This window comes from Canis lupus, chromosome 13 (genome assembly GCF_048164855.1).
Source record: "Canis lupus baileyi chromosome 13, mCanLup2.hap1, whole genome shotgun sequence".
NCBI classification, from domain to species: domain Eukaryota; kingdom Metazoa; phylum Chordata; class Mammalia; order Carnivora; family Canidae; genus Canis; species Canis lupus.
Genome location: NC_132850.1, coordinates 30,331,622 through 30,355,740, shown reverse-complemented (window position 1 = coordinate 30,355,740; position 24,119 = coordinate 30,331,622). Strand labels below are relative to the sequence as shown.

The window sequence follows — 24,119 nt, the reverse complement described above, 5'->3', positions numbered from 1 at the left end:
TTTCATTAACATAAGAACTGATACATAATTCCTTACAATGTGCCAGCATTATAGTGAATATGGACATCCTGGAGAAGCTGATATGGTGAACAGGTTCTCTGATAGTATTTTTTTTTTAAGATTTTATTTATTTATTCATGAGAGACACAGAGAGAGAAAGGCAGAGACACAAAGCAGGCTCCACACAGGGAGCCGGATGTGGGACTCGATCCTGAATCTCCAGGATCACGCCCTGGGCTGAAGGCGGTACTAAACCCCTGGGCCACCGGGGCTGCCCAAAATTTTATTTTTTATGGTTACATATGACAGGAAATATAATTTCAAGTGTTAAAAATCTTGATTTTTTTTATTTACTCATGAGAGACACAGAGAGGGAGACAGAGACATAGGCAAAAGGAGAAGCTGGCTTCCTGCAGGGAGCCTGATGCAGAACTCTATCCCAGGACCCAGGGATCACCACCTGAGTCAAGGCAGATGCTCAACCCCTGAGCCACCCAGATGTACCTGTATACCTCAAGTGTTAAAAATCTATTGTCATTTATGTTGTTAGGAATATGCTTCAACTTGCTTGGTTTCTATCTTTTCTATTAATTACAAAAACTTCACCTTGAAAAAAGTTGAGAAAACCTCATTAAGAAATTGATGCTGGTGACAGGTGAGAAAGATGACAAAATCCCTTTCATTATCCTTGTAGAAAAATAGATATAGAAGTCAAATCAAAGATCAATTTGGAGTAGGTTTAGCAGTAAAAACATATTGATTAACCATCCATGTTTTAATCAGTAACTTAGAGGATGACAGAGAAACTATGCTATTAAAGTTTGTTTCTGACAAAAGGCTAGGTGAGATAAATAATTATGACAGGTCATAAAATGAACATTCAAAATGACCTCAATCAAAATGGGTACAGGGAGTCAAGAAGTAGAAACATCCAGTTATAAGATAAATAAGTCCTGGGGGTATAATCTACAGCATGGTGACGATAGTTAATACTGTATTGTATTTTTGGAAGTTGCTAAGAGAATAGATCTTAAAAGTTCTCCTCACAGGAGAAAAATTTGTAACTGTGTGATAAATGTTAACTAATCTTTGGTAATCGTTTTATAATAATCAAATCAATATTTTATGCATCTAAAACTGATACAATCAAATGACAATTCTATCTTATTTAAAAAGTGATCTCAATAGTTTATAATACAAGGCTGAAACAAAAGAGATGCAAATTAATGGGATGAAGGTAGACATCAGTATTTTGGTACAGATATGAATTGTCACTCTGTGGAATGAGGCTTAGCACCAGCACAGTGACGCAAGTTTAATTCACCATTACCTGAATTTGAGCCAACATTGTTTTGTTGGTTTATGCTACTTAAGTTAGCCTGTTCTTATTTTGAACTTATAGAAATGTAAGAAGCATATCAAAGTCTCTGTGCTAGACAGACTGTTTTGGGATAACTGTATTCAGTTTTGAGTCACATTTTAAGAGAGAGACTTAAAACTGGAATTTGTCGAGTAGCCATTTGGGCTGTGAAGTTGGTGTAGAAACCATATCATGAGAAATATTGAGAGTGTCTGTAATTTTAAATGTAGAGAATAAGACTGAAGGGAATTTCTCTTCTAGGAAGTCTTAGATGATCTGTGTTTGCCCAAAGATCCCTCTTCTGTGCTTGTCCCACATACTTACTGTACATTCATTCACTCATTCCACTGAGAATTATATAGAATGTCTGCTATATGAAAGGAACTGTTATATACTTGGTGAGGAAAACAGACAAGATTCCTGCTCTTATAGAATTGACTCTGTGGGAGTCACAGACATTAAACATATACATGTGTGTGATAAGTGCCTTGAGAAAGTAAAACAGGGCATGATAATAAAGAGTAACTAAAGAGGAGGTGCTTTTTTATACCTTAGTTATAAAAGATGTCTCTGAGTAGGTGACATTTGACATGAAATGAATTACAGGAAGAAATCAGTCAAGATCTAGGATTGGCATCTTCCTTGCACAGGGATTTGGGGTTGGGAGGGGGGCAAAGGTCTTCTTTTGTAGGAATGAGCTTGGCTTGTGGCAGGAGCAAGGGATAGAATGGTAGGAGATGAAATTGGAAACGTAAGCAGGATTATTTTTTATAGAAAGTTCAGTCTGTGGTTGTGAGTTTATATTTTCTCTTTTTAAAAAATATTTTATTTATTTATTTGAGAGAGAGAGAGAGAAAACACAAGAATACAAGCAGGGGCGGGAGCAGTGGGCAGAGGGAGGGAGAAGCACTCACCCTGTCCAGCAAGGAGCCTAACATGAGGCTCCATTCCAGGATCCTGGGATCATGACCTGACCCAAAGGCAGACGCTTAACTGACTGAGCCACCCAGGTACCCCAACTTTTATTCTTAGTGCATGAGAAGTTTATGGAAAGTTTAAACATGGAAATCCGATGATCAGATTTGTAAGTATGAGACTGCTATAAGGTATACTGATTGTAGGGGCAAGCATGAAAGAAAAACACTTAGGAAGCATTTTATTTTTAGCTGTTTCCCTATTATGTGGGTGTTGTTTCCTTATTCATATTCATTTTCCTCTAAGCTGTGCTTCCTCAAGAGCAAGAATCATATCTTGTTTATTTTTGTGTGGCCAGCACCCAGAAAAATACCTGGAACCCAAGAGATTCTCAATAAATTCTTTCCTGTTAGTAAATTGAACACCAATAAAAAAAAAAAAAACAAAAAACAAAAAACAAACAAACAAAAAAAAATTCTTTCCTGAAGATTTTAATTTTATGCTCTCTTAAATCAAAGAAAATAATATTTGGGAGATGATGAGGTCTATTTCTGCCATAGAATTTGATGTAAAGAAAGCCAGTGTGTAACAAGAGCACAGTGAAGCAGACATATGGAGAGAAGCAAAGAATGAGCTGTTTCTTTGTCCCCTTTTATTCCATCAGCTTGGTTCAGCTTATTCCTATTTGTCTTCTGACTGAGTGTCAAGAGCCAGTATCTGAGTCCTTATAATAAACCACTTTTCATCTTTTCAAGTTTCATTAACTGGTGCTGATATCTGTTACTTTCAAAAGAAAAGACTTGTAGGATTAATTTTTAATTTCTACTTACCTGTTGAATGATTTTGGAAAAGTTATTTAACTCCTTTTAGTTTTATATTTCCCTAAAACAGGTTTATAAAATTATAATATTTGATGATAATACAAATCCAGATAATGCAATTAGCATTGGGCTCTCTCCATCTAGCTTCTATTAATCACACTATATATGGAGGGTAGCCATGATGATATTTGGATTGGAATGAAATGCCAGGTGAGTGGATGAGAGGCTAGCCCATTTGGATTTATTCATCCAAGAAGGAGAGTGAGTCTCCAAGTCCCAAGCATTTTCTCCACCCAACGACCTCATCTCTGTTTTATCAAATGGGCCCTGAAAGATTCCTAGAACTCATGAGTATAACTTAGTTATCCAAACCATCATTGTCAGATACATGGAAACGTTTAAGCCAGAGTTGATAGCTGTTATGAGGTGACAGTAAGCTGTAACTGGGATCAGGATGGCTATATCTTGCATCCCACCCCCTTCCCCTGCCTTTCCCTCTGCTCCTTCATCAGAAATCTTATGCAGTCTCAATCTAGTCATTTAATTATACTTGTAATAATATTACTTCATATATTATGCCATTTAAAATTTGTACATCACTTATTAATTATGGTAGAGTTTTGTCATAATAAAATATACCAATAAATTATTAAGAGAATTAGATGCGATTGTATATGTGACGTTCTTGGTGTAGGGATTGCATACACAATAACTGTGAAACTGATATCAATCATTATTATTATAATACTCAAAATATAGTTATTACAATTGGGGGATGAGCATATAAAGAGGCTGAAACCCAAGATGGTTAATTCTAATATTTCGTATATAGTTGGAGAGCAGAATTAATAAAAATGGCTGAAGTGGTAATCTGTGAATTTCATTTTTAAGTTATTTTTTTTCCTCTTCTATCTAGACTAATTGTGAGTTGGATGCATATTTAATATTTTCAAAAGAAGAATTGGCAGTGAGTTTGTTCTGTTGGCATTTTTGCTCATACATATGCTCTATCTATGCCTAGAGATGGTATTATTTTTACCTTCCTGTCATCACACTGATCTCTTTTATAAGAGCAAACATTTCAAAATATGAACTTTTGGGATTTAGTTTATTCATTTTAAAGCAGCCATCTTTTTAACTTGTATTCATTTCCCTTGATATATGAAGTCTGTAGATTCTATGCTACTTAGGATTTGTAAAGCAATTATTAAAAGTCTTTGATATTTAAAAAGGATCTGAAGCTTTCAGAGTGATTAATTATTGATTACCCAAATGAATCAACCTATCAGGCCATAATAAATATTTAATATTTTCTTGGAATGAAGAAATGCGTTTCATGAAGTTCTTTTTGTTATATTGCTATTCTGTATTTTAAACTTTCTTGTGTGTTGTTTTGCAATTAGATGCAATCTGCTTTTTGAAAAAAGACATTTTGGGTCCCTACAGCATGTTTGTTATTTTATTTTATTTTTTAAATAAATTTATTTTTTTATTGGTGTTCAATTTGTCAACACACAGAATAACACCCAGTGCTCATCCTGTCAAATGCCCCCCTCAGTGCCCGTCACCCAGTCACCCCCCGCCAACCTCCCCTTCCACCACCCCTAGTTCGTTTCCCAGAGTTAGGAGTCTTTCATGTTCTGTCTCCCTTTCTGATATTTCCCACTTATTTTTTCTCCTTTCCCCTTTATTCCCTTTCACTATTTTTTATATTCCCCAAATGAATGAGACCATATAATGTTTGTCCTTCTCCGATTGACTTATTTCACTCAGCATAATACCCTCCAGTTCCATCCACGTCGAAGCAAATGGTGGGTATTTGTCGTTTCTAATGGCTGAGGAATATTCCATTGTATACATAGACCACATCTTCTTTATCCATTCATCTTTCGATGGACACCGAGGCTCCTTCCACAGTTTGGCTATTGTGGACATTGCTGCTAGAAGCATCGGGGTGCAGGTGTCCCGGCGTTTCATTGCATCTATGTGTTGTTTTGCAATTAGATGCAATCTGCTTTTTGAAAAAAGACATTTTGGGTCTCTACAGCATGTTTGTTATTTTAAATAAACCAAGAATATAGCATAGTTAATAACCATACATTTCTTACTCAAATCTAAATGGTTTTACATTTATCTTTGTTTGGTCTGATATTTATTAGAAAGCAAAACCAATCAATCAATCTTTCTCTCTCTCTCTTTTTACACAAAAACTGGTTTGGATATTTTCACTGTTCTGCCTAAAAATGTCAATCAGTACTAAGGTACTTCTCAAAAACTGATTGGTTCAGATTAATACTTGTAAAAAAAAATTGTTAAGTGGTTAACTACAAAGTGCTATTGTCTGTCTCCATGGAATCGACGTCTCCATAAACAAACTGCTGTTCAATGACAGAAAGTACTAACCTAGTCAACAATGAAAACCTTTACAACAGCAATTTCACTCAAACAGTAAAACACTTATGATCTACTCTTTGTGTAAGCATGTTTAAGAGTCTTTGAAGAATGTAGTCACATTAGCAGCGTTACCCATTTATTCAACAATTAAATATTATATAAATATTCTGAGTACTATGATGGATGGATTCCTAGGATATGACAGCAAAAAGTGCATAGTTTCTACATCTCAGAGATTGTAGTGTGAGAGATAAATGCAAGGCCAATTACATAAAAGTGCTGTGATAATGAAGACATCCAGAACTAAGGCAGCACATAGTGAATATACCACATGCTATATGTATATGGCTGCCTGTGTAGGGAGGGGATAAGAAGGAACTTACAAAGTGAAGAAATTAGGAGGAAAACATTTGTAATAAAAATGAGGGTCCATATAAATGCTCAGGGTTTTGAAAAAGGTCATTAGAAGAGTGGGATGAAGGGGAATGAGCAATATCTTAAAGAAACTTAATAAACAGTGTAGGTGTTTAAATACACAATAATAACTAAATAAACAAATGAAATAGCTAAGGGTATTAGAAAAAGAGGAGGAATAAGAACTATGAAAAATGCAAAAATTAAAAAGAATGGGAAGAAATCTCAGAAAAATGTGACATTGAAAATTAAAACACAAATTTAATGTTTAAAAGATAAGTGTGATTATGAAAGACAGTGACTAGAAAATGTGTTTCCACAGGTGCTGTTGAATAGTATCTTAAAAAACATTTCATTGCAATATAAAGTTTGGGAAAAATTGGGCAGATTTACCTATCACAGGACTTCTCAGAGCCTTTGATATATGTGAGTATACCCTGTGATTCTTAGAAAGCAATATACTAAGTAGCTTTCCCCATATTTCTTGACTACATATATAATATATATATATTTACTAATATTTAGTAAGTATTTAGGATTAAAATTCCAGTAACTATATTAACAGAGATGTATCAAAAAATGGAGGGGAAATGGGGAATAAGAAACCAACTTTATTTTTTTTTTTCTGAATTTGACATTAATTCTCCCTGGGCAAACCCCTCTCTGTTTTAGTTGTATCCCTTCCTACCCAGTTTCCACTCTGCCATAATTTATTTTTCAGGCATAAAATTCCATAATTCTCTGTATGTATACACATGTGTGTACATACACGTACATGTATATGCACATACATGCCTACATATATATGTGTACACACATATGTGACATATACATATATGTAAAATCTTTGGTTTTCCTAAAAAATCAGTTTTCTAGGTTCAAAGGTAAACAGTGCATACTTAGCAAGGATATTCAACAATTTTGACAGCAGTTAAGAGTAGTCTATGACACAAAGAATAGTAATGAAGACCTCCTATAGTGTAAAGTAAAAATGAAAAAAATGTATAATAATAGGAAAAAATGCAATTATGTGGAAAATGTTACAGGAATATCCCCGCAGTCTTCAAACACATTACAGCACAGAAACTCTTAAGGGATCAATAACCAGAGTGTTTATGCATGCCATATGGAAATATTTCCTCTGCAATGTGCCTGCATTGCTATTTAAGTGGAGAATAAATGTTATGTTAGCAATATTTTTATATAGCCTAGAATTTTTATTTTTTTAATTTTTTTCTCCATTGCATCTGGATGGTGAATAAAAGATAAAGTTCAGCTAGAGAAATAGTTATTTATAAAATCTTACACAATAATATGATTTTAAATGAAACTTTCACAATTTTATTCTTAAAAGAATAAGCAGTTTTTTTTCTTTTTCAAAAATAATAAATTCAGTTGGTAGATAAATATGTGCTCCAACAACAAGATAAAAGACTTTATGGACCATTATTCTATAACTTTAAGCCAATGCTGGACATAACAATAATCTTATATACTAAAATGCCAATTCAAATAGGACAATACAGTAACTTTGGAATTTCTAAAGCTATTGTGCTTGGATGTCTATCCAGAGGATTTTGATAAAGCACCAATTGCTTTTTATGATTTTTATCTACCAAATAAGAGCAAAGATGAAAATCATCTTAATATTGTTAACTTTCCATATTATAAGGCATTTTTCTCAGTCTTAGAAAAATTGGAAAACGAAAAATCATGGAAAGAATATTAAAATTGTACACATCTGGTTAACCCAGTGTTAGCCATTCTCATTACCAATCTCATGTATTTGTCTACAGATGGATTTGATATGCATTTGCTCTATTTATGATGCTTTCTATATACACAATTTTACTTTTCAAAGTAGCAGCACTTTGTGTATACTGCAAGCACCATGATGGTGGTGGTTTTTTTTTCCCCCCTCAGTGGCACTGTAAGGAGATTCTCATGTTTTCCCAGACATGAATCCCATAATCTACTACATGGTATCCACAGCTTATTTCCTTTCCTGACTCAAAGCAGCCCTTTCCTGCTGTCTGTGACAATCGCTTTTCTTAGATAATGTTATTGCATACTGTGCTGGATTCACACAACAAACCCTCCTAGCTCCATGGGACCTCTTCAGCACTGATTTCCCTGCAACTCTTGAAGTGTGAGCATCCTTCTATACTCTAGACAGTAGGGAAGAAAAGATTTTTCTCTAAATTCCTAAAATTGTGTTTTCCTCAGTGTATTAAAGTTCTGAGGTCTGGGTTTCCATGTTATGGAGAATTTTTTTTTCTTGGAAAAAGATTTTTAATTATGTTTGCAACTTCTTCCCTCCACGAAATGAGAGGGTAGGGCAAGAGTTACATTTAATTGATAATTGTCGCTTTGTATTGAGAATGGCCTCTCCTCTCACACCACTAACAACTGTGTGAGTCACCCAAACTTATGACTTTTTGTTACAGTAGTATACTTTTGTCAGTTCTGAAACTCTAGGGTCTAATACCATGTTTGGCATATAACATACCTTAAAAATGTGTCTTGTGTGTGTGTGTGTGTGGGGGGGGTGGTTAGCATTTGTGAATATGCATCTATGCATGTGTGTATTATTTTACACACATCTATGCATGTGTGTATTATTTTATTATTGGTGATGGTTAGTGGCAATTTTTTCCCGAATAAATGTTGGTTATAATGGTAAAAAATGTAGACAGAAGTATATATATATACATATAAATATGTATTTATATGTATATATATATAAATTTTAGTATAAAGAAACATTGGCTTGCTAGTTGTAGCACTAAATTTTTCTCAAGGTAATTTCCATATATATTAAGACATGAAGGCACTCATATCATGGAGAGAAACTGGGTTCCTATTGTTTATCTGAAAACAGAGCTATAGTACAGTAGTACAGTGCAGGTGCAAAGTTATGCCATGATAAGAAACATAATATAATAGGAATGTACAGCTCCTGCTCAGAGTGAATAACCATTAGGAAAATCCCCAAAGATGCTTTCAGTGATGTTGTCTCATTCATCCTCTCTTTGAGAGTTTAGAAAAGGGAATGTTTATTGAAACCTTAGAAAATGGCCAATTTATTTCTTGGGAGATAGAAAAACCGCTCTTAGAAGAACCACATTTTTCTGAAATTTCTACTTCTCTTTTCAATTTACTTGCATTCTTTTCTGTTGAATAAGTTACACTTCACAGAGATCTTGGAAATCCTTTTAGTGACTTTGGAATATGCAGCTGGGTTCCAACTCATTAAGCAGTCCTATCAACTTCTATCAAATAACTACTTCTAATGAGTATTAAATGAGTGTTAAAAAGTTCTAGACCATACTTTTTTTGGGGGGGGCACAAATGAAATATGCTTGTTTTCACCCTCAGAGCCACACCAACCAGGGATTTCCAATATTATGGCAAACCCAGCCACTGATTGTTTTTTTTTTTTTTTCCACTGATTGTTTAAAAGGAAAAAAAAAAAAATCAAGCAAATTTCCCTAAACAGCAGACACTGGTCAACTTATTATCTGTCATATTTTGAAATTTCCTAAAAGCTACCATGTAAGTATTGATGTAGATTTTGTTAGCCATGATAAAATTAAGAAGATACAATTCACATTTACAATATATATTTCCGTTAATAATATTTAATCAAAATTAATTTTCATCTATAAATTTATTTCTAAGATGTGAAATATTAATATTTCTAAGTATCATCAAGACTATTCCAGGTAATCTTATGTTATTGCAAAAATTAAAGTAGGAAAGATAAAAAGTGTAATACTAAATCTTTTTTCAAAATACTCTTTAGAATAACTTTTAATCAATCAAGTCTTGATTACTGAGTTCATACTTAATAAAGATGAACATCTTTCACTTAAGCTGTTCAGTTATGTAGTGGCCACCCTTGAATCATTAGACATCCTTTTGACTTCTCATCAAGTCCTCTTTTCCAAAGGGCAATTAATTTTTGTCTCCTGTTGTAATCCTTGAATTATCTGTCAGTGAACTGAAACCCAGCTTTTTAAGGTCAATCCTATCAGGGTTAGTGTTGTCTTATAAACATTAATAAATATATGAACATGGATTATTGTTTAAGTCTAATAAATAGAGCATCAACGGAGAACCCTTAACTCCAGGAAACAACTGGATATAGGATGGTCAAAAAAGGGAAGAAGTGGTCTTGCTTTGCTCCTGGGTTTATGAATTAATTAGCATTAGAGAATCCTTGACCCCCTGTATGCACCATGCCAGGACCCCCAAGATGGCAACAGTCTGAAGACCCTAGCCCCAACTGGGATGCAACACGCATTTCTGTCTGGTCATATTTTTGGGGCCCCAAGTCTGATGGATGTCAAGCCAAGTTCTCAGGATACAAAACTTGGAAAGCAAGTGACAATGCAAACTTTTACCTTCATCTCTCAACCAGGTACCACTATTAGAAATCTAGGAGAGCTGACTTTCAAAATCCTTACTGTTTGCAAGCTTCTCCCCATTTTCCCAGGATCCAGTCTGCAGGTTCTGGAGTAAGTGCAATGTTCCGGTAGGTATTATCCTGGTCATGACAAACGTAGACTAGAAAAACATCATCTTCTCTCTTCCCCTCTATGGTGAGTCATTGGCTGTGGTCCCTTTCTGTCCAGGGCACCTCGTAAATGGGTAAACCTATTAAGGTTAAAAGTTCTCCAGTGTGGCCGCTGTAATTCAAGCTGATCTTTGGTAAGGTCAAGCTGCTTGTGCAGCCTTTAAATTCTTCACCTGAGGTTTCCCACCACACCCAGTCCAGCTTGAGTCCTACTGGGTCCAACCTAGAACTAGTCTGGTTTCTGGTTTCCAAGCCAGAGCGGTCCAGCCCTCCCCGTACCTGGTCCAGTGTTTAAGTTGGACCCAGTTTTCCACCAACTGCATGAAGCAGTGAGCTCACAGCAAGCTCCAGGGCCCAGCAGGTACTCATAGTTGCTTTGCTGTTCTAGGGGGCTGAAGGGGGTTATGTGAGGTTCCCCCTTATGGTTACCAGCAGAACTGTTAAATGATAAACTGAGGCATATTAAAATTGTTAAGAGTTTATCTGAGCAAAAATTGGGCACCGTCCAATCTAGCAGGTAGAAAGGAGCTCCAAGGATCAGTACAAAAGCAAGGACTCTAATGGGTGGAAGGGAGCAGGAGCAAGGAGGTTGGATTAGGCCAAACAGACAGACTGGTTATTGCAAAATTACTCTCCCTTAGGGATGGCAGGGGTCTTCGAGGCAGATTACTTAAATTAAGACACTGTTTAGGTGAATCCTGATTGGTTTAGGTTTGCATTTCTGGGAGAGCCAAAACTGGAATGAAGTTAAATCTTGGTTTGGTGGGTTTAGCATTAGGGCCTGTTGTCTTGTTCTGAATCCCTAGACAGATGGCCTAAATCTAACGTCATGGTTAAAAGATCTCCTTCATTACAATTGCATTACAATTTTAGTGCTTTTTTTTGGGGGCATTTCTGACCTTGGTGTAGTTTTCTTTTTCAAATGTTTTATGAGAATACAGAAAAAAAAAATCCATGTGTATTTTTCCGGAAGACTAATTGATTTTTCTCAGCATCCTTTATTGATTTATGTACCTTTTCCTCATCTATTTAGAAAACATCTTTTTCAGATTTTCTGTTTAACTGGTTCATCTCTGAACACTATTCTGTTTCATCCATCTATTTGTCTAGTGTAGTGTTTCTCAAATTGTGTTTTATTTATCAGAGATGTGTCCTTAGCCAACCTGATTAGAAATAGTATATTTCTAATCTGTTAATCTCTGTTAATAATGATTTTAAAAAGCTGGCTAAAGCAGAAAATCACAAAAAAAATAGTATCCTAAATATTTTAAATTAAACCATGAATGCGCATTTATTTGCAGTCTCTTAAATCAGATCTTAGGCATTTTCTTTGACCAAGGTTTTATTAATTTTTGTATCATCAGTTTTGCATTAATAATACTTGTATCTTTCTCTGAGGTGGGGCAAGATCTTAAAGACAATTATGAATAGTCTGAGTGACAATCCTCTTTTGCCTTTTATGATTTGTGCCCTAATGTGTTTTCTCATCAGCGCTACTTAAAAAGATTTTTTCCAATAATTTACTTTTATGTTTTTTCTAAAAAACTTATTTTCATGATATTCTTTAGAATACACATTTCATGAGTTTATATAATATTAAATTAAATTAGGTAATTATTTGGTATAAATAGGCATAAACAGCTCTGAACACAACTGGTTGGCTGTTTTCACTGTTTTCATTTTCAGTACACAGAGGGTATCAGATGGTATGTTTTACAGTGAAAGTAGAATTCCTTCGTTAAATTGGTAGATTAGTTAAGGAAGGATATTTGGACTTGTATGAGAATCATCTGGGACTCTTGTTATAAAAAATACATATTTCCATGCTCTAGCCTTGACCCAGAAAATCAGAATTTTTAATGTATGACCTACAGGGAAATTTCAGACTTAACATGCATCCTAGGTGATTCTTCTGCTTTATTTGAGAGCGCTGAATGTGTTACTTTACTTATCCCGAGCTAAATTACCTAACTCTATTATTATACTCTGTAGGGTTCTGCCCTCAATTTTCTTAATTTTCTTGGCAATTCTGCATGCTTATTTTAACAGATTAAAATTAATATTTTGCTCTCATATATTTTGTTTCTGGTCATAACTGCTATAATAGATTAATTTAGAGACATTTATCCTTTCAATGTGAAAATTTGGTTTCCACAAACAAATTTTGTGTTTCCATTTATTCTTTTAAATATGACTCAGTGGGGTTTTAAAATTTTCTTTGTACAAGCCCTACACAATTCTTTTTTTAATAAATTAATTTTTTATTGGTGTTCAATTTACCAACATACAGAATAACACCCAGTGCTCATCCCGTCAAGTGCCCCCCCCCCCAGTGCCCGTCACCCATTCACCCCCACCCCCCGCCCTCCTCCCCTTCCACCACCCCTAGTTTGTTTCCCAGAGTTAGGAGTCTCTCATGTTCTGTCTCCCTTTCTGATATTTCCCACACATTTCTTCTCCCTTCCCTTATATTCCCTTTCACTATTATTTATATTCCCCAAATGAATGAGAACATACACTGTTTGTCCTTCTCCGACTGACTTACTTCACTCAGCATAATACCCTCCAGTTCCATCCACGTTGAAGCAAATGGTGGGTATTTGTCATTTCTAATGGCTGAGGAATATTCCATTGTATACATAGACCACATCTTCTTTATCCATTCATCTTTCGTTGGACACCGAGGCTCCTTCCACAGTTTGGCTATTGTGGACATTGCTGCTAGGAACATCGGGGTGCAGGTGTCCCGGCGTTTCACTGCATCCGTATCTTTGGGGTAAATCCCCAGCAGTGCAATTGCTGGATCGTAAGGCAGATCTATTTTTAACTCTTTGAGGAACCTTCACACAGTTTTCCAGAGTGGCTGTACCAGTTCACATTCCCACCAACAGTGTAAGAGGGTTCCCTTTTCTCCGCATCCTCTCCAACATTTGTGGTTTCCTGCCTTGTTAATGTTCCCCATTCTCACTGGTGTGAGGTGGTATCTCATTGTGGTTTTGATTTGTATTTCCCTGATGGCAAGTGATGCAGAGCATGTTCTCATGTGCATGTTGGCCATGTCTATGTCTTCCTCTGTGACATTTCTGTTCATGTCTTTTGCCCATTTCATGATTGGATTGTTTGTTTCTTTGGTGTTGAGTTTAAGAAGTTCTTTATAGATCTTGGAAACTAGCCCTTTATCTGATATGTCATTTGCAAATATCTTCTCCCATTCTGTAGGTTGTCTTTTAGTTTTTTTGACTGTATCCTTTGCTGTGCAAAGGCTTCTTATCTTGATGAAATCCCAATAGTTCATTTTTGCTTTTGTTTCTTTTGCCTTCGTGGATGTATCTTGCAAGAAGTTACTGTGGCCGAGTTCAAAAAGGGTGTTGCCTGTGTTCTTCTCTAGGATTTGGTGGAATCTTGTCTCACATTTAGATCTTTCATCCATTTTGAGTTTATCTTTGTGTATGGTGCAAGAGAGTGGTCTAGTTTCATTCTTCTGCATGTGGATGTCCAATTTTCCCAGCACCATTTATTGAAGAGACTGTCTTTCTTCCAGTGGATAGTCTTTCCTCCTTTATTGAATATTAGTTGACCATAAAGCTCAGGGTCCACTTCTGGGTTCTCTATTCTGTTCCATTGATCTATGTGTCTGTTTTTGTGCCAGTACCACACTGTTTTGATGACCACAGCTTTGTAGTACAACCTGAAATCTGGCATTGTGATGCCCCCAGCTATGGTTTTCTTTTTTAAAATTCCCCTGGCTATTCGGGGTCTTTTCTGATTCCACACAAATCTTAAAATAATTTGTTCTAACTCTCTGAAGAAAGTCCATGGTATTTTGATAGGGATTGCATTAAACGTGTAAATTGCCCTGGGTAACATTGACATTTTCACAATATTAATTCTGCCAATCCATGAGCATGGAATATTTTTCCATCTGTTTGTGTCTTCCTCAATTTCTTTCAGAAGTGTTCTATAGTTTTTAGGGTATAGATCCTTTACCTCTTTGGTGAGGTTTATTCCTAGGTATCTTATGCTTTTGGGTGCAATTGTAAATGGGATTGACTCCTTAATTTCTCTTTCTTCAGTCTCATTGTTAGTGTATAGAAATGCCATTGATTTCTGGGCATTGATTTTGTATCCTGCCACGCTGCCAAATTGCTGTATGAGTTCTAGCAATCTTGGGGTGGAGGCTTTTGGGTTTTCAATGTAGAGTATCATGTCATTGGTGAAGAGGGAGAGTTTGACTTCTTCTTTGCCAATTTGAATGCGTTTAATGTCTTTTTGTTGTCTGATTGCTGAGGCTAGGACTTCCAGTACTATGTTGAATAGCAGTGGTGAGAGTGGACATCCCTGTCTTGTTCCTGATCTTAGGGGAAAGGCTCCCAGTGCTTCCCCATTGAGAATGATATTTGCTGTGGGCTTTTTGTAGATGGCTTTTAAGATGTTGAGGAATGTTCCCTCTATCCCTACACTCTGAAGAGTTTTGATCAGGAATGGATGCTGTATTTTGTCAAATGCTTTCTCTGCATCTAATGAGAGGATCATATGGTTCTTGGTTTTTCTCTTGCTGGTATGATGAATCACATTGATTGTTTTACGAGTGTTGAACCAGCCTTGTGTCCCAGGGATAAATCCTACTTCATCATGGTGAATAATTTTCTTAATGTATTGTTAGATCCTATTGGCTAGTATCTTGTTGAGGATTTTTGCATCCATGTTCATCAGGAATTTGGTCTGTAATTCTCCTTTTTGGTGGGGTCTTTGTCTGGTTTTGGAATTAAGGTGATGCTGGCCTCATAGAACGAATTTGGAAGTACTCCATCTCTTTCTATCTTTCCAAACAGCTTTAGTAGAATAGGTATGATTTCTTCTTTAAATGTTTGATAGAATTCTCCTGGGAAGCCATCTGGCTCTGGACTCTTGTGTCTTGGGAGGTTTTTGATGACTGCTTCAATTTCCTCCCTGGTTATTGGCCTGTTCAGGTTTTCTGATTCTTCCTGTTCCAGTTTTGGTAGTTTGTGGCTTTCCAGGAATGCGTCCATTTCTTCTAGATTGCCTAATTTATTGGCGTATAGCTGTTCATAATATGTTTTCAAAATTGTTTGTATTTCCTTGGTGTTGGTATTGATCTCTCCTTTCTCATTCATGATTTTATTAATTTGAGTCTTCTCTCTCTTCTTTTTACTAAGGTTGGCTAATGGTTTATCTATCTTATTAATTCTTTCAAAGAACCAACTCCTGGTTCTGTCGATCTGTTCCACAGTTCTTCTGGTCTCGATTTCGTTGAGTTCTGCTCAAATCTTAATTAACTCTCTTCTTCTGCTGGGTGTAGGATCTGTCTGCTGTTTTTTCTCTAGCTTCTTTATGTGTAAGGTTAGCTTTTGTATTTGAGTTCTTTCCGGTTTTTGAATGGATGCTTGTATTGCTTGTATTGCGATGTATTTCCCCCTTAAGACTGCTTTTGCTGCGTCCCAAAGATTTTGAAGGGTTGTATCTTCATTCTCATTAGTTTCCATGAATCTTTTTAATTCTTCCTTAATTTTCTCGTTGACCCTTTCATCTTTTAGCAGGATGGTCCTTAACCTCCACGTGTTTGAGGTCCCTCCAAACTTCTTGTTATGATTTAGTTCTAAATCTTCTTGAGAAGAATGTGTATTCAGTTGAGTTTGGATGTAAAGTTCTGTAGGTATCTGTGAAATCCATCTGTTCCAGCATATCATTTAAAGAGTGCCCCTTAAAATTTCTTGCAGAGCTGGTTTGGAGGTCACATATTCTTTCAGTTCCTGCCTGTCTTGGAAGCTCTTTATCTCTCCTTCCACTCTGAATGAGAGCCTTGCTGGATAAAGTATTCTTGGTTGCATGTTCTTCTCATTTAGAACCCTGAATATATCCTGCCAGCCCTTTCTGGCCTGCCAGGTCTCTGTGGAGAGGTCTGCTGTTACCCTAATACTCCTCCCCATAAAAGTCAGGGATTTCTTGTCTCTTGCTGCTTTAAGGATCTTCTCTTTATCTTTGGAATTTGCAAGATTAACTATTAAATGTCGAGGTGTTGGACGGTTTTTATTGATTTTAGTGGGGGATCTCTCTATTTCCTGGATCTGAATGCCTGTTTCCCTTCCCAGATTAGGAAAGTTTTTAGCTAGAATTTGTTCAAATACATATTCTGGCCCTCTGTCCCTTTCGGCGCCCTCGGTAACCCCAAATAAACGTAGGTTTTTCTTCCTCAGGCTGTCGTTTATTTCCCTTAATCTATCCTCATGGTCTTATAATTGTCTATCTCTTTTTTCCTCAGTTTCCCTCTTTGCCATCAACTTGTCTTCTATGTCACTCACTCATTCTTCCACCTCATTAACCCTCGTCGTTAGGACTTCTAGTTTGGATTGCATCTCATTCAATTGATTTTTAATTTCTGCCTGATTGGATCTAAATTCTGCAGTCATGAAGTCTCTTGAGTCCTTTATGCTTTTTTCTAGAGCCACCAGTACCTGTATAATAGTGCTTCTGAATTGGCTTTCTGACATTGAATTGTAATCCAGATTTTGTAACTCTGTGGGAGAGAGGACTGTTTCTGATTCTTTCTTTTGAGGTGAGGTTTTCCTTCTAGTCATTTTGCTCAGTGCAGAGGGGCCAAAAATAAGTTGTATTGGGAAAAGGAGAAAAAGAGAGAGAGAGAAGGAAAGAAAAGAGAAAAAGAAAAAAGAAAAAAGGAAAAAAAAAAAGGAAAAAAGAGAAGAAAAAGAGAAAGAAAGAAAGGGGAAAAAAGGGTGGGGGAAGCAATGAGAAATCAACAAAACAAAACAGAACAAAACACGGAGGAGTATCTCCTGATTCTGTATACTTTAAGTCCCTTGACTTCCCCTGGAACTGGTCGGTCTAGCTGGTCTTCTGGGGGAGGGGCCTGCTGTGCTGATTTTCAGGTGTTAGCACCTGGGGGAGCTGCTCTGCCTTTGCCTGGTGCAGGGCTCAGTTGGGGGTTGTTTACCCCGTGAGGCTGCAGGAGGAACAACCGCAGTGGCGGGGCCAGCTCTGGAGCCCTGGAGTCAGCCCCCGCGGTAGCTCCAGAGCTCTCGGTCTGCAGGGCCTGGAGGCTCCGGGGCGGGGCCGCTGATCTGCTCAGCTGGGGCAGGAGCGTCCTCGCTGTCCTGGGCCCTCCCGGCCTCTGCCTGTCCCGGGGGAGGCCGGATCCTGGGCTGTGTCCCGGCGCCCTGGGCTCCGGGGCCTGCGCTATTGGATTCGTGCTCCCGCCCCGCAGCCCCCTCCGCGGAGCCGCCCCCGAGCCCCCCGAGCTGCTCCCCCCCGCAGCCCCCTCCGCGGAGCCCCCCCGAGCCCCCCGAGCTGCTCCCCCCCGCAGCCCCCTCCGCGGAGCCCCCCCGAGCCCCCCGAGCTGCTCCCCCCCGCAGCCCCCTCCGCGGAGCCCCCCCGAGCCCCCCGAGCTGCTCCCCCCCGCAGCCCCCTCCGCGGAGCCGCCCCCGAGCCCCCCGAGCTGCTCCCCCCCGCAGCCCCCTCCGCGGAGCCCCCCCGAGCCCCCCGAGCTGCTCCCGCCCCGCAGCCCCCTCCGCGGAGCCGCCCCCGAGCCCCCCTGAGCTGCTCCCCCCCGCAGCCCCCTCCGCGGAGCCCCCCCGAGCCCCCCGAGCTGCTCCGGGTCCCGCCGGGCGCTGCAGCCCTTAGGGAGCTCGGCGCACTCTCCCGGGGCGCAGGTCCCTGTTAGTGTCCCCGGGAGCCCGAGGGCATCCCCGCCCTCCTGGGTCCTGCTCCACCTCCCCGCGAGCCCCTTTCCCCCGGGAAGGTCGGTGCAGCTCCTGCGTCTCCGGGACGGGGCTCTCCTGTCCTGGGGACACTCGCCCCGGCCTCAGCCCGGCTCCTCGCGGGCCCCTCCCCCTCGGAGGCCTTTTGTGTCTTTATTCCTTTTTCCCCGTCTTCCTACCTTGATAGAAGCGCGAACTCTTCTCACTGTAGCGTTCCAGCTGGTCTCTCTTTAATTCTCAGGCCGAATTCATCGATTTTCAGGATGATTTGAAGGTTTTCTAGGTAATTTGGTGGGGACGGGTGATTTGGGGACCCTACTCTTCCCCCATCTTCCCCCATCTCCCCCCATCTTCCCCCTCCTGATTCTTTTGTGGTAAGTTCTTTTTTCTAGTCATTTTGCTCAGTGCAGAGTGGCTAAAAACACGTTGTACTGGAAAAAGGAAGAAAGAAAAGAAAAAGCAAAGAGAAAACAAAAAAACAAAACAAGGAGGGGTGTCCTCTGGTTCTATATACTGTAAGTCCCTCAGCTTCCCCTGGAGCTTTCCAGTGCTGCTTAGTCAAGAACTTGCTCTTCCCCTGTCCTCACCCTACACAATTCTTGTTGTGTTTCTCCCTGAAGGTTTTATCTTCTTTTGTTATTTCTATTGAAAATAAGATCTGTTTATCCATTAAATTTTCTTTTTTTTTTTTTTTTAGATTTTATTTATTTATTCATGAGAGACACACACAGAGAGAGAAAGAGAGGGAGAGAGAGAGGCAGAGACACAGGCAGAGGGAGAAGCAGGCTCCACGCAAGGAGCCTGATGCGGGACTCGATCCCGGGTCTCCAGGATCACACCCTGGGCCGCAGGTGGCACCAAACTGCTGCACCACCGGGCCTGCCCTTCATTAAATTTTCTAACTCACTTTGGTTTCTATACGGAAAGCTGTTCCTTTTATATTTTGATTTTGTAATCCATCTCCTGATTCATGTTTTTTTTTTTTTCCCATTGTATCCACTATATTTTTCAGTTTGTTCTCTTGTGTTTTCCAAATATAGAGTCATATCTACTACAAAGACTGTTTTGCTTTTTCCTTCTCACTATGTTTATTTCTTATTTTTCATTTTAAGTGTATTAACTTCTAAGAAGGCAGGCACTCTGTTGTTCTGCAATATGGAACCAGGTGCCCAGAGGGACCTTGTTTACTCCCACTGTCCCTGGCACATGACTATGACTCTTACCAGTACAAGCAAAGAATGCTGGGACCTTACAGAGCTGCATCATATACTTCTTGAAAATTCTTCCCTGAAGCATAGAAGGTTATATCCTCTCTCATTTGATCCAAAGAGTTTCATGTTTGGCAAATATTTTTCTTAGTTTGTATTTTGAATTTGTAGGTGTTTATTTTATTTAACTGAAGATGCTGTATTTTTTACTTTTGTTGAGTTTCATATAGAGTATAATTACTTTTATCTAGCTAATTTTCACCGGAAATCTTCTCCATCAGATTTTAAAGACCTTCTAAATAAAAAAATAAAAATCAGAAAAAATAAAGACCTTCTAGAAAATACATTATTTGGATTTTAACTTCTTTTTTTCTTTCAACATAATGCTCAGTCAAATATGTAGAATTTTCCTTGTACAACTTGGTTTGTCGTTGTCACAGAAGGTTGCAGAATGTAGTTAATTGCTGAGCTGGATATGGAAATGCAGGAATTTGTGCTATTCTCACTGCTTTTGGTGTTTATAAATTTTAAAATAAAAAAATAAGGGCATTAACTAAAAAAAAGCATTTTTCTACTTTGAGATCTGTCAAATCTTTACCAAATGTGTTCTCTTTTTATTATATTATTTTCAAGTAATACTTCCATTAATTTGGAATTAATATTTATGTATATTGTTAGGTGATTATATGATATTCCCCCCTCCCCACAAACTAGTAACCAATAATCTCAGCATTATATATTGAATAAACTTCCCTCTCTCTCTCTCTCTCTGTCCTCCTTTTCCCCAAAAGATTTATGATACTACTTTTGTTATTATCTAACATCATCATGAAGTTCTGTTTCTGGAAATTTTGTTTCATTCTGTTCATCTACTTTTATGTCAATTCTTACATAATAATCTATTTATAGCTTTTGCAGTTTTAATTATTTTTAGTATCAGTCATAGCAAATCTCCCTCCTTACTTTTCAAAAGTTTTCATGTGTCTTTTAATCCATTCACTCTTCTTGATAACCTTTGGAAGTATTTTGTCAATTTCTAAAAACAGTCACTTTAGGATATGATTTAAATAGCATTAAACCTACTTAATAATTAGAGAAACTCTTAAAGTCTTTTCTTCTCAGTTAAGGCATAGTGTAGTTTTCTAATCACTCCAGTCTTGTTTTTAGATGCTGAGTGAGATTTTATAGATTTTTTTTTCATGTATGTCCAGAATATTTCTTTGTAAGTTTGGTTTTTATGTATTTTATATTTTTGTGAGCAATTGTGAATTAGATACATATTTTCTCTAATTAAAATATTTACTTTGTTCTTGGATTATATAGCACCAATGCTTGATTTTTGTAGGCTTCTTTAGTATATACCTCTTTATTGACTCTTCTATAAATTTTCCTTTTGTTTCTAGGGGTGTTATTTTATTTTTATTTTATTTATTTATTTATTTATTATTTATTTATTTATTTATTTATTTTGCTTTAATTGGAAGATAATCATTTTCAAGGAATAAGGAATAATTGACTTTTCATTTCTTCTTAATTTTTCCATTGGGGAAAGTTTCCCAGAATAATGTTGTATTAAAGTGATGATACTGGGTAAACTTTTACTACCTCTAATTTTAATGTGCATTTATCTAGTGTTTTTATTGTTTTACTGTTAATTATGAAGTTGTAGGTTGATCTTATATTAAAAAACAATTTTAGAATTTTGTTCCCTAAGATGTTGGTTTCTTGTTTTGAAAGTTTGATATTTCAACTTTGTCACATGTCAAAATGTCTCTTATCATTTCTTACTTTCTCATCAGTTTTGTATTTGCTTTTTTATTCTTAATTTTATATCTCTATGTTTACCCTTTATCTTAATTAGACTTATTAGAAATTTGACTAATGCTTTTTAAAAATGGTCCTTAAATCCACTCTTTATTGCTATTTTTTAATTGATTAATGTTTGTGTTCATCTTTATTATTTCTTTCCTCTTGCATTCCTTAGACTTTTTTTATGATGTTTCTCCAACTTTTTGAGTTGAGCATTTTGATATTTGCTTCCATTTTCATTTGATAATGAAAATATTTACTACTATAAATTTTCCTTTTAGTATGATTTTGGCCATAAGCCATACACTTTGACAGGTAGCTTATCAGTTGCTATTATATTCAGTCAATATTTAAAGATAATTTGGCAAGTATTACTTTACTTAAGAAACCTTTATTTGGACTCTTTATTATTAGATTTTTCTCCTGAATGTTATCATTTACATGCATATGATATTGAGTTCTCTGCCCACCTATTAGAGAGAAGACCTTCTATCCTTCCATACCCATAGTTAGACTAATTTTTATTCTGATAACATACTATACATTAATCATCTGGAAAATATTATGATTTTTCAATACAGGGATTTTTTTTTCCCACTCAGGGCTTAGAAAGTCAGCCAGGCAGCTTTGCTTCAGGCTCTAGGTCAGGATCAGCTCTCTGCTCATAGCCACACACCACTACTTTTACTCAAATTCTACCAGTCAAAGCAGGTTATATGGCCAAGCCCAAATGTGATCAGTAATTACACTCTTTCCACAGGGAAATTATGGCAAGAACAGGGAAGGAAGAAAGGATTGTGAAACAGTAACATAGTTGATCCCAAGCAAGATGATGAAACACATGCTTTACTTTCCTGTTTTTTTTTTTTAAACAGCAGAGGTTTAAGACCAAGAGGGCTAAGCTTGGAGTATTAGCAGAGTCCAGTAAGGTACCTGTTTAATGTATAATTAAGGACTAGAGTAATTCTTACCATAGATATGGCTTAGCTGGGGAAAAGAGTTAATAAGGAGTTCATGCCAGAACCCTAGATAAAGTAACCAGAATGAATGTTAATTTATAAACTCAGGTGTGAAAGAAATATCATATTTATTTATTTCCATAAATTAAATTGTTTTAGGCTCCAAGTTCCTATGCCACTTTGGGATTTACACAATCATATTCCATGTTTTCCTATTCCATTACTGAAGATTACAATCTTTTTTTTTTTTTTTTTTAATTTGTGAGAGCCACACAGAGAGAGGCAGAGACAGAGAGAGGGAGAAGCAGGCTCCCTTCAGGGAGCCTGAGGTGGAACTCAATCCCAGGACCATGGGATCACGGCCAAGCCAAAGGCAGATGCTCAACCACTGAGCCACCCAGGTGCCCCCAATCTGGGAAATTTATGTGGTTTCCAGAAAGTATGGTAAGGGCTTTTGGTTACTAAGCCATAAAAATTGCTCCAGATATTCTTATTCTCCCACAAACATAGCAGAGTAAGGAGGAAAATATAACAAAGGCTTGACAATAGTTACATACAAGGTGGGGGTGTACAAGATGAGATTGGAGGGAGGGAGGAGACATCTTTTTCTTTTCTATGTATTGATAAGTAATGAATTTATGGGTGGTTTTATTATCATTTTTACATTCTCAGTATTTTTCAAGTAAAAAGTAAAGATAGATATCTCACTAATTTCATAATGTTGCTATGAAGATTAAATAAAAGAAATACATATAAAAGGATTAGCACAGTGTATGCCTCATCATAAACTCCTTAACTCAATGAGTGGGATTTTCCTACTATTAACATGGTTTTATCAGAAACTGTATTTCCTAGAGTCTCCATCCTTGTGCTTTGCCAGATTAGATTCAGTTAAAAGTGAATTTGCATAATATTTGAGAGGCAGGTATGCTCTGATGGACATTGTGGGTTAGAGATTATGAGGGACTGACCCACTTAAGTGAATCCCTTTTGTCCTTACTCTTACCTATTCCATGTCTAGAATCTCCCCAACTCTTTTCCACCCTACTAACCCAGAGCAGCTAAACTCACTATAACATGCTTGATTATGAACTTACAAAGGTGGTGGCCACAGAAAGTCCAGCTCCTTTGATAGGCTTGTACTAGTTTTTCTTTTTGGTATTTCTCCAGGAGCCAGATGTTTCAGGCTTTCATCCATCTCTCCAAGCTTCAGCTCATTCAACTGTGTCAGAACTAGTTAGTGAACACTTTTGTTGATTCCTTAGCTCATCTTTTCAGACCTTTTCTTCCCCAGTTCCTCTCACAATTATGTAAAGTATATTGTTTATAATAATTTCCTAGTTATATAACATTCATCATTTATTTGTGTCTCTAAACTGTAACTGATACAGTTATTGGTATCAGAAATGGCTTTAGGGCTATGCAACTTTAAGAGTGAGAGGAATTTCTTCTCTGATATAATCAGATTAAAGGCATTAATGAACCCTTTTCCCATAGTGAAGGATCACTGGCATGTGGTAACAATTGGTTACTTACGTTATCACCTGTGGACACCCATAACCTATTGCCTAGTGTCTTTATGTGAACATGTAGTTGTTGCAATAGAACATTTTAACATAAATAAGGAATATAATAATGATAGTTGGGATCCCTGGGTGGCGCAGCGGTTTGGCGCCTGCCTTTGGCCCAGGGCGCGATGCTGGAGACCCGGGATCGAATCCCACATCGGGCTCCCGGTGCATGGAGCCTGCTTCTCCCTCTGCCTGTGTCTCTGCCTCTCTCTCTCTCTCTCTCTGTGACTATCATAAATAAATAAAAATTAAAAAAAAATTAAAAAAAATAATGATAGTTGATTTCTTCTAAGTATGCTAGAGAACTTGTGAAAAACAAAAAAAAAGGTTATCTCAGGGCTTTAAATTTCCAAGTC

At 37.4% G+C, this 24,119-nt stretch overlaps 1 long non-coding RNA gene across 1 annotated transcript in view; it reads left to right on the top strand.

Moving 5' to 3' along the window:
- LOC140602188 (uncharacterized) overlaps nt 1-24,119 on the top strand; it is a 130,697-nt gene that overhangs the window by 69,234 nt on the left and 37,344 nt on the right. Inside the window, exon 3 of the long non-coding RNA XR_012005157.1 lies at nt 6,227-6,330. This is a non-coding gene — a long non-coding RNA (uncharacterized lncRNA). The remainder of the gene's footprint in view (nt 1-6,226; nt 6,331-24,119) is intronic.